Raw genomic sequence first — 15,810 nt, 5'->3', positions numbered from 1 at the left:
AGGTAGCACCAGCAGTTGCGATGTTAAGCTTGCCAGCTATCTCCATAATCCGAGGAACACAAAGTAAGTTAGCACCAGGGCTGGACTGGGACAAAAAATCGCCCCTCATAATTAGCGGAGCACAACCGACTAGTAATTAACACAACCTTAAAAATAGTAAGTAACAGAAAAGGATACAATGAATGTTGATGGAATAAAAAAGGAAAAAAGAGGGATCCATGAAAGGGAGATGTTTTGTGAGTCCCACCACCAATTTTATGTAATTTTGAATACTACATTTCACTGAATAATATAACTGGTGTTAATATTAAAAATATCCTCTCACCTTAGTGTAGTAGGAGCTTCTGAGGGAGTTCACTTTTCTCTGCAACTCTGTCAATGACAGTGTCTGTGTCCAAGCCCATGAGGATGTCCTTTTCTGTGGCCATTAACATGAAAGCCTCTAACCTGCTTGCAGTAAGCTGCTCCTCAGTCTGCTTTTAATGAATTTAAGGGTCGAAAATGACCGTTCACAAGCTACCTGGGTCACTGAGAGGGTCAGTAAATATTGTATGCAAGACCAAGAAGATGATATGCATCTGTGAGCAAGTTGAATCTGATGAGAATTTGGTAGCAACACAGGGGGCAGTTTTTGCAAGAGGCACAGCTTTTGTTGATAATTTTCATCTCCTCCTTGTTCCATCAGGTCCTTCCTCCACAGTCCTGGATGCATATTCTTCCAGTGGTGATTGTTTGAGCCTTTCCCACTGGCTTGCCAAGCTTTTCAGTTCTGACTGCAGGTTGTCAACTGTTGCTGAACTGTCAAATTTAATCAGGCACCTGCTGAGATCTTGGAGTGCAGAATCAGGAAGAGCACTGTTTTTGATTTGTGGAAAGTTTTTGGGGTCCAGAAATGATAAGTCTTCATATAGACTGCCATGTGCCAGGAATCTTCTCTGAATGGCCTCAAGAACTGTGTCCATTAATGGGTTGTGGACCTTTACCTAAAAGGTTTTCAATGCATCACTGGATGTCTCATCCTGGGACATCTCTCCTGGCATGGATTTTTTCTTTTTCGGTCTCCTCTGAGGTAGTGAAGCCTCCACCTCCATGTCCATCTCCTCATCCTGCTCCTCCAGCTTTTCATTTGCCCACTTGATGAAATTGTCTGCTGCATCCTTGACTGCCTTGAAATCCCTTGCCATCTGTTTTAGGGCCTCATGTGTAGAAATCACCATCCTGTGGGCAGAGATGATGTCCATCCCTCCTGTTTGCAGGTATTTTGACAATGGTGTTGTCTGCTCAAATATTCTCATGAATAATTGAGCTGTAAGGATCGTCTCATGTCTGAGAAGGCCATTTTTGTATCCCCTTGCTTTGGTCCGAACATTACCTTTTACTGTCTTCTGCTCTTGAAAGGCTGACAGTGTACACAAAACATCAATGTAGAGACAGTCATGGGGTTTTCCAAATGAGCCAAACATCTTCTTTAAAGCGTCATGCTTTGCCCACCAGCGTGTTTCTCCAATGGGTGCTATGCGCCTGTGTCTGTTGCTGTGGCTTTCTTTCTCCCATATGTTCATCCTCTGATGAGATTCCCTGATGAACACTGCTGTTTCACTAAGAAGATGAAAAAGTGATCCACTCTCAATCACAATTTCAGTGGTATCAGAGAGAACCAGATTCAGGACATGTGCATAGCACCACACATGAACATGGTGAGGGGACTGTGATGCTAACAGTGAGGAGAAGCCTCTGTACCTTCCTTGCATGTTGGAAGCCCCATCTGTGGCATTTCCAATGCAGAGGCTTTTGTCCAATTTCAGACTGTCAAGAACATCACTCAGCAACTGAACAAATGACTCTCCAGTAGATGCACTGCATCTCACCACAGCAACAAGCCTCTCATTTATGGTATCAGTCACATACCTGAGGACAACTGAGCACTGGTCTTGTGCTGTAATGTCTTGTGTGGTGTCCAGTTGGACAGAAAACATTCCAGCTCTTCGGACTTCGGTGGCAATGTTCTCCTTGATCAAGTTTTGTATCGTGTCAATCACTGAGTTGACAGTTGATTTAGAAAGTAGAGTGACAAGGGAACCTCTGCCTCTTGAGCCTGATGCTGATTCATGGAGTTTTTTGCTTTTTTCAATTACTTCACTGAGATGCTCTTTCAAGGCCACATCATATTTCCCCAGTAAAGTGATGAGTTCCAAAAAATTACCATGGTCAAGGCTATTGTCCTCCAAAGTATAAGCAGCCCATTCTCTTCCTGTCTGTAGCTCAGGCCCCTCTTCCCTATTACTCTGACAACTTCCACAACACGATCTAAGACGTGGCGCCTCCTCTTGATCTGCTCTCTGTGAACTGTTAGCTGTCTTCCCCTAAGTAGACTATTTATGTCAGCTTTTGAGCCGTTTAAAAAATAAGCTTCAGCTCAAGCTCTATGCGCTATGCTTTTTTCATGCTCTTCGGCTCTCTGGTGGACATGTCTCCAGTCTGACATTCCAGTTATGAATGTGCTGGAATCAGTTGGCTTGCTAAAGGCCAAGCATACAAAACAAAATAAAGCATGACGTTGATTACAGTACGTCAGCCACTTCCTGCTTGTGCCATCTTTGTTAGTGAAAGCCTTCTTCACTACAGGGTTCGTAGCATCTTGCTTTGGGTGATGATTTAAAAATGCTTGCATTCTAGCAGGCTCAGGACGGGAAAAGTAGTTTAGCCTCTCTTCTCTCTCCTCAACTGCTACCTCAATATCCTGGCTTGACTAGACAGGAAGAGAGGGAGAGATTTTTACAATTTATTAAGTGGTAAATTGAAAACTTAATTAAAAAACTAAATTAAAAATAAAAATATTTGGAACAGGTCCACGGCGGTGCCCTAATGGACACGAGGCTGAAGAAATTTAAGTATACTGGATCCTCCAAAACAAGGCCCAATACCTCCTCGGACCAGAGTACTACCAAGAGCCCAGCTAAAGTGACCCCGCCCTCACCTGCCTCGGGAGAGATGGACGTTGAAGGCCTCAAATCAGAAATCCTTCTTTCACTAAAAGCGGACATCTCTACGGTGTTAAAGTCAGAGCTGAAAAATGCTCTCGCGGATGACTTCGAAATGCTCAAGAACGAGCTGAAGGCGGTGAAAACTAAGATAATGAACAACACCGCGGCGCTAAAGTCCGAGATCGACCAGGTGAAAGTGAGCATCAAGGAGGTAGAGGGGGGGCTATCAACATGGTCAGATGAAGTGGCTACTTTACAAAATACTGTGAGTGAGTTGAAGGCAGAAATGGCAGAACTGAAAACGAAGTCTGAGGATATGGAAGGGCGGATGAGGAGATGCAACATAAGGATCATTGGAGTACCCGAAACTCCCGACTCCAGCACTACAACCTCTGTATCAAAGTTGCTAACCGAGGTGCTACAGTTGGATAAAGAGCCGATGATCGATCGGTCGCACCTGAGCCTAGGACCGAAGAAGCCGGGCGGAAAACCTCACGCCATCATTGCTAAGCTGCATTATTATCAAGACTGTGTCCAGATACTGCGACGTGCTCGCACTCGAGGTCCGCTCCGTTTCAACGGGGAACCAATTACCATCTTCCCGGACTACATGGCAACTGTGGCTAAAGCCCGGGCTGCATTTACAGAGGTGAGGAAGCTGCTTCGCGACCGTCAGGGAGTCCAATACAGGATTCTGTTTCCAGCGCGATTTCGGGTCACGTACAGAGGGGAGGACAGGGAGTTCACTGACCCGGACAAAGCTATGACTTATGTCACGAAGAATATTATCCCATCCATGGAGGCCGCGGGATGAACGTGAGTCTGAGAATCTCAACTGAACATGATACCTCTGTCGACCTAGGGGTATGTTGAACATTAGTATATCACTGTGCCAGATGTCACAAGGTACCAATTCATAACACAATTTTTTCAGTTTCTTTAAACTGCTCCACTTTCTCACTGTCGATGATGACCAGCTTGAACTGTGTGCTCATGGGTTGACATACTATTTCATGTTCAGCTTAGTGTTCCTACTAAAGCTATGGCTTGTCGTTTTGGCTTAAAGGTTATCTCGAGTTGAAATGAAAGACACGCTGTTACAGTTCCTGATTATCATTATGGACTAACTGAATCAGCCACTGTTGGCTATTTGTTAGAGACATTACACTTGTTGCAATGTTAAGGAAGTTAATGCTGTATAGTCTTGATACTCAGCATGATCTATATATTATTTCCCAAGAATCATAACTTTACTGTGCATTACACCTAGAATTGTATTATTTTGCACTTTACTACTACTTATTTTCTTTATGTTGGAGGCTTGATGGGAGCCCCGAGTGCTTAGCTTTATAGTTCCCCACCATAAACACTTAATGTGTGGATTTCTCTCTGAGGGTTGTTGTAATCACCTGGTTCATGTGGGTGATTGGGGGTGGGTAACTACTGGACGAACTGATGCTACTCTTTTATTCTTTTTTGTTGTCGTTTTGGTCTGTTTTTGTGTTCTTGTGTTTTTGGGTTTCATATATGGTACTCTCTTCTCTGTATACACAATATGGCCAATATAAATAATACAAGAGGTTACAATGGCTGCTCTGCTAACTTCATAAGTTGGAATGTTAAATCACTTAATCATCCAGTGAAATTTAAAAAAATATTCACACACCTAAAACAGCTCAAAGCAGATATTGTTTTCTTACAAGAGACCCATATACGTTCTTGTGATAGTTCTCGCCTGGTTAGGGGATGGGCTGGCCAGGTGTATCAATCTAATTTCTGCTCAAAGACTAGGGGTGTTGCTATTATGATAAGTAAAAATGTACAGTTCACAGCATCTCATGTGCAAACTGACTCTGCAGGGCGATACGTCATTGTGGTAGGAAAATTATTCTCTCTCCCGGTTATTTTAGCCTGTATTTATGCCCCGAATTGGGATGACCCTACATTCTTCACCAATTTTTTTTCTCGCTTACCAGACCTGACATCACATCATCTTATACTTGGCGGTGACATTAACTGTGCACTTTCTCCTCTTTTAGATAGGAGTATTTCTAAGAGGGCATCCCTGTCGAAGTCAGCACGCTCTATTCAGCTCTTCCTGAAGACCTATGGTGTAGCGGATGTGTGGCGGTTTCGCAATCCCACCTCTAGGGCGTACTCTTACTTTTCCCCGGTTCACAAGACGTATTCACGTATTGATTACTTTTTCCTGGATAAAAGAATTCTGCATCTCACGAAAGAATGTGATTATGGGGCTATGGTCATTTCAGATCATGGTCCCTTAACCATGAAAATGTATATTCCTAATACACAATCTACATACCGTTCATGGCGGTTTAACCCTTTGCTTCTTTCAGAAGTTGAGTTCATTAAGTTCATATCGTCTGAAATTAAAATGTTTCTCGACATCAATCAAACCCCAGGGATGTCGCCATCTACTGTTTGGGAGTCGTTAAAGGCTTATCTAAGGGGTCAAATTATTTCTTACTGTGCGAATAAAAAAAGGGCTAGCACTGAGCGTATTAAAAAATTAGCAGATGAGATATTGGAGTTAGACAGGCTGCATGGCCATTCCCTATCAGCAGATCTAATTAAAAAACGCTTGTCGTTACAGACAGAGTTTGATCTCCTGTCCACCCGACACGCTGAATACCTTATTTCCAAATCAAGACATGGTTATTATGAACATGGGGAAAAGTCCGGCCGAGCACTTGCTCACCAGCTGCGCCAAAGAACTGCCAATCAAACCATTCCTGAAATTAATGACGATTGTGGTTTATAATGCACTGACAATGAGAAAATAAATTCCTCTTTCAGGAAATTCTACCAATTATTATACACTTCAGATGTGCCCACCAATCCTGCTGTCCTAGAAGACTTTTTTAAATCCCTGAAAATGCCTTCTGTAGATGTAGAACTCTCGGCTGAACTGGAAAGGGATTTCACAGTCAGGGAGATAGTGTCAGCAATCAGAGCCATGCAAAGTGGCAAGTCTCCAGGGCCAGATGGTTTCTCGTCCGAATTTTTCAAAAAGTTTTCTGATCAGTTATCTCCTTTGCTATTGTTAGTTTTCGAAGAGTCTTTAGTCACCAATTGTTTGCCCCCAACCATGCGTCAAGCAGTAGTCTCTTTATTACTTAAGAAGGATAAAACCCCCCTTAATTGCAGTTCATACCGCCCTGTTTCGTTGCTGAACACAGATGCAAAGATTCTTGCCAAGATTTTGGCACGTCGCCTTGAAAACATTATCCCCTCTATTATCTCGTCTGACCAGACAGGATTTATAAAAAATCGTTATTCATTTTTCAATATCAGGCGTCTATTTAATATCCTTTATTGTCCCACTCCGCCCGATCCTGGGAATATTGAGGTGATGCTGTCACTCGACGCTGAAAAAGCGTTTGATCGGGTGGAGTGGGACTATCTTTTCAAGACTTTAGAAGTGTTTAATTTCGGCCCTAAATTCATCTCCTGGATCAGACTCCTATACACGCTCCCAGTGGCTGCGGTACGCACCAATAATAACTTATCCACCTACTTTGAGCTGAAGCGGGGCACAAGGCAAGGGTGTCCTCTTTCACCACTTTTATTTGCTGTTGCACTTGAGCCACTTGCATTAGCCCTGAAGCAGTGCCCCACCATCAAGGGGATACACCGGGCGGGTTCAGAACATAAGGTTTCACTTTATGCGGATGATATGTTGTTATTTATGTCGGACCCCCTCTCAAGCCTTCCTGAATTATTGACTCTACTTACAAAGTTCGGAAGAATATCTGGTTATAAAGTTAACCTTCAGAAAAGCGAACTTATGCCTATCTCCTCTGTAGAAAGATCATACTTTGGGTCAATCCCTTTTAAATTCAGTCCTAAAAAAATAAAATATTTAGGTATATGGGTCACACGTAACCACAAGGATCTTTTTAAGGCAAATTATCATCCCCTCTTAAGTAAACTTAAACAAGACCTGGAACGTTGGGACCCTCTGCCTCTCTCCTTAGGAGGGAGGATCAATACGATTAAGATGAATGTTCTCCCTAAGTTTTTATATTTATTTCAATGTCTTTCTATTTATCTAACAAAATCTTTTTTTTCCAATTTAAATAGTCAGATTTCATCCTTTATATGGCATAAAAGGCAGCCAAGGATTAATAAAAATATATTACAGAGACCTCGCGCATTGGGAGGTATGGCACTTCCAAATTTTATGTATTACCATTGGGCCGCTAATATAAGAGCACTGCTGTATTGGTTGAGAAATGACTGCACAGATGTCAATAGTACTGAATGGACGGTGTTGGAGAGGGCATCCATTGGATCTACCTCCCCAGCAGCTTTATTATGTTCCAAATTACCTTTCAAACAGCCTATTTCAGCCTTCTCCACCAATCCAGTTGTTATCCATTCAATTAAAACCTGGAATCAGTTTAGAAGGACCTTTAATCTCACTGATCTTTCACCTGTTACACCATTGATTAAGAATCATATGTTTGTTCCATCAATGATGGATGATGCTTTTAATATCTGGGCAAGAAATGGAATAGGTACATTATCTGACATCTACATTGAAAATAGGTTTGCCACTTTTATACAACTGCAACAGAAATATGGTCTTCATAAATCACATTTCTACAGGTATTTACAGCTTAGAGGTTTTGTGGCTTCTAACTCTGACTGTTTCCCATTGAATCCTCCTGAATCGCTGCTTGAAACAATTTTAAAATGTAAAGTTAATATAAAACAAGTAATAGGCAGAATTTATACAATACTCAATACACATAACATGAACAGTCTTGATAGCCTTAGAATCAAATGGGAAACAGACCTAGGTGAAACGATTACAGAAGAAATATGGCAAAAAATCATACAACGAATCTACACTTCCTCTATATGCCTCAGACACACTGTGGTTCAGTTTAAAATAGTGCACCGTCTTCATTGGACCAAGGATAGATTGTCCAAGATTAAGACGGGTATTGACCCTAAGTGTGATCGGTGCAGGCAGGCTCCTGCCACACTCCTGCACATGTTTTGGTTGTGCCCCAAGCTACACAATTTTTGGCAGTCCATCTTTGAGGCATTCTCTGGAATATGTGGAAAAACAGTACACCCATCTCCTTTGATTTCATTGTTTGGTGAGGCTCCGATTGATGCCACTTTTTCTGGGTGCCACCTGAGCATGATGGCCTTCTGCTCTTTGTTGGCTAGGAGGCTTATTCTGTTTAAATGGAAAGATGCTCTCCCCCCAACATATGGCCAATTGATTAGGGAGGTCATGAGTTATGTTCATTTAGAAAAGATTAGATACACTGTAAGAGGGTCCACTAAAAAATTTTATGACATTTGGCAGACATTTATTTCCTTTGTAGAAGACACAGCAGCTACTAACATATCTATGTAACCCAATTGTGTGTGCGTAATTTTGTATTTTTTTTTTATTTACTTATGTATTTATTTTCTAACTATTATTATTTTTCCTTTATTATTATTTATTTATGTTGTCTTTTTCTCTTACTTGCCTAGATATTTTAAATATATACTGTATATGTATGAATCTGCAAACTCATATTTGAATGTGTCAGGATGTATGGAAATTTGCTGAGGGTCCAGTATTTGTGGGTGGGGGGGTACAGGGAAGTTGGTTGGTTTGTTCGTATGGACAGGAACTAGATTTGATTATTTCATGTGTGAATTGTATATCTTTTGTTTGTTATATCTGAAAAATAAAAAAGACCTTGATCAAAAAAAAATAAAAATATTTGGAACTACCTTGAAAAACTGAGCAACAATCTAAACCATCAAAACACTATAATATGGGACTATCCCACTAATGCTTGGAGCTGTTCCATCTTATTTCATTGGGTTCTATCTATTCAGCTCTATTCAGTATCTTAAGGTTACATTTTTATTTTTTGATAATAATCGGAAAAGGCTCATAGTCATGCATGACACCAACAAGATAACCGAAAAGAAAGGGCTGGAGTTGGCTTCAGGCATGCTTATAACCAAATAAATAATAACAGCATCAAATTATAAAAACATAACTTTTTGCCTTTAGGCTTATTAGAAATGTACAGTTAATCATTACTTTAGAAGTCTACCAAATAACCATTGTGGAAAGCAAATAAGTAAATTTACTCAACACATACCTCCTTAGGTATATTCTATTTCATGCATAATGTATCATCAACATCCTTAATATCAGAAGTTTAGTGTCTATTGTTAACTCCACCACTTGTGTCTGCTCTGTGTAGTTCAATTGATTCTTTTATCCTTTTTTATTGAAATCATCTCTAATATGTATTTTCTGAATTTCCCTGATATAGCAGCTCAATTCCAATTCTTCAGGTTAAAAGGTGCTCCCTCCTTTAAAAAGCTATAACATGCATTTGTATCAGGCTAAAAACAGGGCTGCTTTATGAACTCATGCAGAGCAACTATGTCTTAAAAGCATTTGACACTGTCTTACTCTTATGCAATGTGGGCAATAATACATTGCTAATAACACTGTTATTCTGTTTTTTACACTTACTTTTGTAATGCTTAAATTGCAAAGCTTTTACTTATCATTTAGCAGTTTTAAAATCTGTTGTTTCACTTGTTTGAGTAATTTTTAAAACGTGTTTAACTACAGCATAGAGGGTTGCTACAAATTCAAACTACTATGCAGCCTTTCAACACATCTTTAACCTAAATATCTAAAATACTATGATGTAGCCTGAAATGGACACTTGCTGCTCATCCAACACTTCTCAGCCTTTTATCAGAATAAGGTGCCGTGGCTGCCAGATTTTGGGAAGTATGCAATACCAATTAATATTGATATAATCAATCGCCACTGCTCATCATTCTCATGTAATAGAGCTAATGTTACCTCCATCACCTCAAAGTCCTTGTATTATCCTAACGTTACTACCTGCTTACCGGTTGCACTACACTTTCCTGCTCACTCTGTCCCTCGGTTTCCCTGTCAAAAGCCTGCATATCTGGCTGCTCCTCTCCCTGCCCGCTGCTGCTGTGTCCACCTTCAACCTGCTGTTGCTGCAGTACTGCTGTCACAGAGGACATGGAGGCTACAGCAGCCCCTCCAGCGAACATTTCTGTTATCTTGACACATTTTGCAGCATCTAGAGTGAGATTTTTCCGTTTCTTCGCACGTAACTTCTCCGCACCTCCTTTCTTTCGTTTCCACTCCTTCAAAACACACAACACTGTGAAACTTGAGGGAGTTACAGGGGACAGCGGGAAGGGGCGGGGTTGCTTTCGTACTATCCTGATTGGTTCAGTCCACTGTCTATATTGATGATGGACCAATGGGCCGCCCCCTCTTAATTGTGGGCCGGTCTCTTAGAAAAAAAAAAAAATCCAACAGCATCGGCCCCTGAGGACTGTCGGCCCACCGGGAAAATGCCCGGTATGTCAGATTACCAGTCCAGCCCTGGTTAGCACGAAGCACTTTCAGCCACAGACTCATCCAACCACTTGCCTCAAAGCGTTTGGGGGGCTCTTTCATACCATCAGTGATCAGACTACACAACACCACCACCACAGCTCCCAACACCTCCATTCTCCACAGATTAAGGACTCAACCATACACTTCACTGTTAAAAAGACTAATTGTTTTTTTTTGTTCTTGTTGTTATTTATTATCTCAGGAACCAGCGCCGCCTCTCCCTACACGTAGAACACACGCTGTGCGTAGGGCCTCACGATCCATGGGGGGCCCCATTTTGTGCAAGGGGACGCATTCTCTCCAAATGCTCAAAGGATGCGCATCACTGCCGTGAGCACCAGCCCGAGTCAGGAGAGAGAAAAAAAGAGACGAGTAATCTGACACCGGACGCGTTGCCGCAATGATTGACAGCACGCAGCATCTGACCAATCAGCGGTCAGATGCACCGACAGGCAGTTGTATGCAGGTGGAGAGATGGCCTCCAAACGGCAATATGAATCGGGAGCAAGCAAAAGTAAGACAAAGTCACAACAAGAGGAGGCTCGTGCTTCACTTGAAGGTGGGTATGTTGTTGAAATAAAAAAGAAAACTTTGTGGCATAAACACCCCAGCTGCTAGCCTGCTAATCATGAGACAGAAGAGAGGATAATTCTGTCTAGATGTGGACTGGAGATTAAATTTTCCAGCGGCCCTGATTATCATTTATTGAATGTCTTGTTAACTGCATATACATTCACCTCTGTTGAAAAAGGAGCGGTTAATTGACCAGTTGGTGGTCGTATGTTGGCTCAGGTTTGTAGCCTATCAATCTATGCTATCACTAGAAGTTTTGGGCTATTTTTATGGAGGTAAAATGTCGCCATCTGTTGGTGAATTTAATTCATAACAGTCATATAAGATTAGATAAAATAAGATAAATTAAAATAATCCTTTATTTGACCCACAATGGAGAAATTTAAAGCGTTGCAGCAGCAAACAGCAGTGTAGGAATATAGAACCTAAGTACTAAATGTAAAAATAAGTATACAAAAATATTTAAATATAGAAATATCATCAAATCAAATTATAATGAATATCATTATTAGTTGTAGTCATATTTGCATTAATTGCATTTTAATCTTTGTGAGGCTAGTATTTACATTAATTTCATTGTGTAATTTACCATTAAGACCCAAACAAATCTTAATAATCTGCTTGTATGAAGGATTTCTTGTCATAACAGGGTCCATGCTGAAATGCTAAGGGTGACACGGAGCCAGCGCCCAGTACGTCACAAGGGCCATCAAGCACCATGTCTACTGAAGCAGCCTGCATCTGTAAAAGGCTTGTTCCATTGTTGAAAGAGGCTGTTCATTTGATTTGTTCCTACTAATAAAGGTTGTCAACCTAAATGGCATTTCGTGATACAGTCATTTTGTAATGGGGGGGGGGACCTCAAAATAAAATTCTGCTTAGGGCCCCAATTTGGCCAGGGGCAACCCTGTCAGGAACCCTGTACCATTGCACATTTGCACAGGCACATTTATTATATATTGCACACGTCATGTACATACAAGGACAGTTACTGTATATAGCATGTTTATCTTTATTAGGGCAGTGTGAAGGCCCTATTGTATTGCATCGTTCTGCAAAGTAAGCGGCTTTTTGGAGGCCTGAACATACCCCAAAACTCACCAAACTCAGAACATAGTTCAAATGTGGCGAAAAATTTGATATTTCAACGTCATTGGGTGTGGCCGTGGCCAGGGGACTCTATAGCACCCCCTGGAATATTTCAAACTTGAAGCCCTGCTTCCCACATGCACCTACATTAACGCAATTTGGTACGCATATGGATCATGACCAGACACACAAGAAGCCCTCTTGGACTCATACCCTCAGCCATTTTGGTTCAAAGTTCAGAATGTCGCCATTTTCTCCCATTTAAACCCATTTTATGCCTCATACTTTAACTAACTCCTCCTACAGATTTAACACCGCAGACTTCACAGTCACTAAGTATCATCCTCATATCTTAATGATGAAAAGCTGTCAAAAGCTTTTGCCTACGTTATTCCTGGTAGGCGTGACAGTCCGGTCAATTTCAATGCTTGGCCATTGTAAGAGCCATTTCCAAGTATGGTGTGCGTTGGACACAATTAGACCCCTAGATGGCACTGTTGTGTTTTGTGTCTCCGTATCCCATTTAGATAGGAACCTTTCCACGGGCAACGGGCAAGCACACATCTGGCCGCACGCCCTCCGACGGCACCACAGCCTGACGTACGTGGGTCGAGGGCCCGTTCATCACTGCTTGCATTTTTTATTATATATAAATATCTTTTTCTATTGTAACTGGATCTGTGTATGTTTTGTAACTGGATCTGTGAATTGTTATTTCATATTGAACTTTTTGAAAAGGACCCCAGGAAGATTAGCCTGGCGTTTGTGCGTCGGCTAATGGGGATCCTTAATAAACAATAAACAATCTCTTTATTATTGTCTCTATTTTTTGAGACTTACTCTTGTGCTGCTACTTATTTCCCTCTGTACTGCTGTGCTACTTGGTATCATTTCTGGTTGATGTAATGCACATGTGTTCAGTCTATGTGTTAGTTCACTGTTTGGGTGTTATTGTGATCTCTGTGTATCAATCAATCAATCAAACTTTATTTCTATAGCACATTTCATACAAATCAATGTAACACAATGTGCTTTATACATAGCGACAACATGAATACAAGACAAGTGCAGAAAGTCTGTGCAATTATACAAAGAACCAGCGCATGCAGCTTTTACAAATCTTACAATATACAGAACAGACACATGCATGCGCACGCACAGACACACACATACATACACACACACACACACACACACACACACACACACACACACAGAAACTTAGTCATAAACTTTAGAAAAAAGGAAGGTTTTTAACCTGCTTTTAAAAATGCTCAGTGTAGGAGCGTCTCTCAGGTCCTCAGGCAGGGTGTTCCATTTACTTGGGGCATAGATACAGAAGGCAGCCTCCCCTGCTCTAGAGTTAGTACGAGGGATGGTTAAAAGACCGCTGCCAGTGGACCTGAGAGTTCTTGCTGGTTCATATCTGATGAGCATGTCTTTTATATACTGAGGTGCGAGGCCATTGAGAGCTTTATATACAAGTAGCAGAATCTTAAAATCAATTCTAGTTTTGACGGGGAGCCAATGTAGGGATCTAAGAACAGGTGTAATGTGTTCGAACTTTTTTGTTCCAGTGAGAACGCGTGCAGCCACATTTTGAATTAACTGTAATCGCTGTATAGCTGATTTTGGGAGGCCAGTAAATAGACCATTGCAGTAGTCTAGTCTACTTGTTATGAATGCATGAATTAATTTCAGAGTCTGCTTTTGACAGGAAGCCTCTTAATTTTGAAATATTTTTTAAATGATAAAAAGCGGATTTTGTGATGTGATTGATATGGCTCTTGTGTAGTCAGGTTATTGGTAGTTTTCTTTGCTACATGGCTAATTTGACGTTAGTTGAAGTATTCTTCACACAGACTCAGGGTCTTTGCATCTTCTCTAACCTGGCATCACGTCACATACACACACACACACACACACACACACACACACACACACACAAACACACACACACACACACACACACACACACACACACACACACACACACACAGACACACACATGTTTAGCCTGGAACATATCACACCCCCATATGATATCAGTGAAAACATGATATTAGCACCACCATTGTGTCTTTGTTCTCTCCTATCAGTAGCCCTTTTCACACAGACACTCCCGCATGGTCTCCACAGTGAAGGCTTGCCATTTCTCCGCCTTTGTTTGTTCACACTGAACCAAGCAGCTCCGGCGTAAAGCTGCACCAGTCTGTCAATTCATATAGCACGCCGGCGCTGCGGATCCGAAAGAGGCGTGGCGGTACAGATCATGACGGTACAGATCTGTGTGTCTTTTTTTCCAACATGTTTCCCCCGGTTTGCACCTGTTAATCTCAACATGTATCTGCTGACTGTTTATAAACATATGAATGCAGTTATGTTAATGTGTTGTAGTTGAAAAAGTTAAAGTTGTCAAAGTTACATTTTTCTCTCTAAATTACATAATTACATGATCGGCATCAGTAAATAGCGGACCCTGTCTGGCTCTATCACTCACAGGGAGGGATGCTGTTTTCTGGGGAAAGTTCACTGAAGTCTCGGTCAAGAGGGTGACCGTCCTGTGATTTTCTTTCAAGACAAGACAGTAACTACAACAACACAATTTCGAAGGAGACAAACACATGGTGAGTTAAAGTTTTTTGCCGGGGACAGACACTGTTTTCTTGGGCAGAAATGTAACGAAGAGTCGGTAAGACAGACAGGATGACAGACACTTGTCCACGTATAACTGCGGTATTTTGTGACGTTGATTTTTGGGTCATTTCTCTTTATTTATGATGAGTGAAGGATCTGTTTAGTTGTAAGACTGTGAACACCATCAGACTGACACACCCCTGATCCGCCCCTCCGGCTTATCCATTCACACAGACATAGGTTTGCCTTTGCTGTGGCTCTGATACTACCTTCGGAGGCGCATCAGAGCCGCAGTGAAACTGTCCCCCCTCTCCGCATCTGAAACTTTCACCAGGACCACGATGCAGAGAATTGGCGCATGATTCACACACTGAAAGGGTAGAGTAATTGGGGCTAATGAAACAAGTGGTGATCCACCATGTTGTACCATGAGTAAAACCCTTCAATCAGCCATCTTGTAGTCCCTTTTGATCAGCCATTTTGTTTGTAGTCTTCCTTTGTCCATGCTGTGCGGCGTGGTACTTTGAACCCTAGCCACCATTTTGTTTTCGTTCTTCCAGACACACACACACACGCACGCACACACACACACACACACACACACACACACACACTGACATACGGCCGTATATAGTGCATGTTGTGTGTACATTGTGTGTGTGTATGTTTTCATCTTTGTGTTAAATAAAAGACTTTTAAACCTACATGCTGTCTATTTAATATTGTACAAGAGTGAATGATGCCAACCTCTACTCTGTCAAGGACTCCAAAATACTTTGACTATTACTAGCTGTTATGGTAATTTTGGTTGTAGTTATTAAGTAGAGTATTAATCAGAGTTACAAACTGACAGTTTAGTACAATTTTATGAGAAAATTGGATCTTATTATTTATCATAATAAATAATTATACCTGATAATCATTAATTATTATTGATAGCCAAATTTAACCCAAAACTCCCTCCCTTAATGTTGCATGAAAGCACTACAAGTTTCTTATTGCCATCCTACATTAAACTGCTCACAACAAGCTCTGGGGATTATCTCGAGTAAGAGTGTCATCATTTCTGGAAAGAGG

General features: G+C 41.4%; 1 protein-coding gene across 12 annotated transcripts in view; it reads right to left on the bottom strand.

Moving 5' to 3' along the window:
• ptprfa (protein tyrosine phosphatase receptor type Fa) overlaps positions 1-15,810 on the bottom strand; it is a 541,915-nt gene that overhangs the window by 48,854 nt on the left and 477,251 nt on the right. The gene's annotated exons all lie outside the window — the stretch shown is intronic.

This window comes from Pagrus pagrus (assembly GCF_965226575.1).
Source record: "Pagrus pagrus genome assembly, chromosome: 6".
Lineage (NCBI taxonomy): Eukaryota > Metazoa > Chordata > Actinopteri > Spariformes > Sparidae > Pagrus > Pagrus pagrus.
Note: the sequence above shows the minus strand (reverse complement) of the source record. Positions and strands in the feature narration are given on the sequence as shown.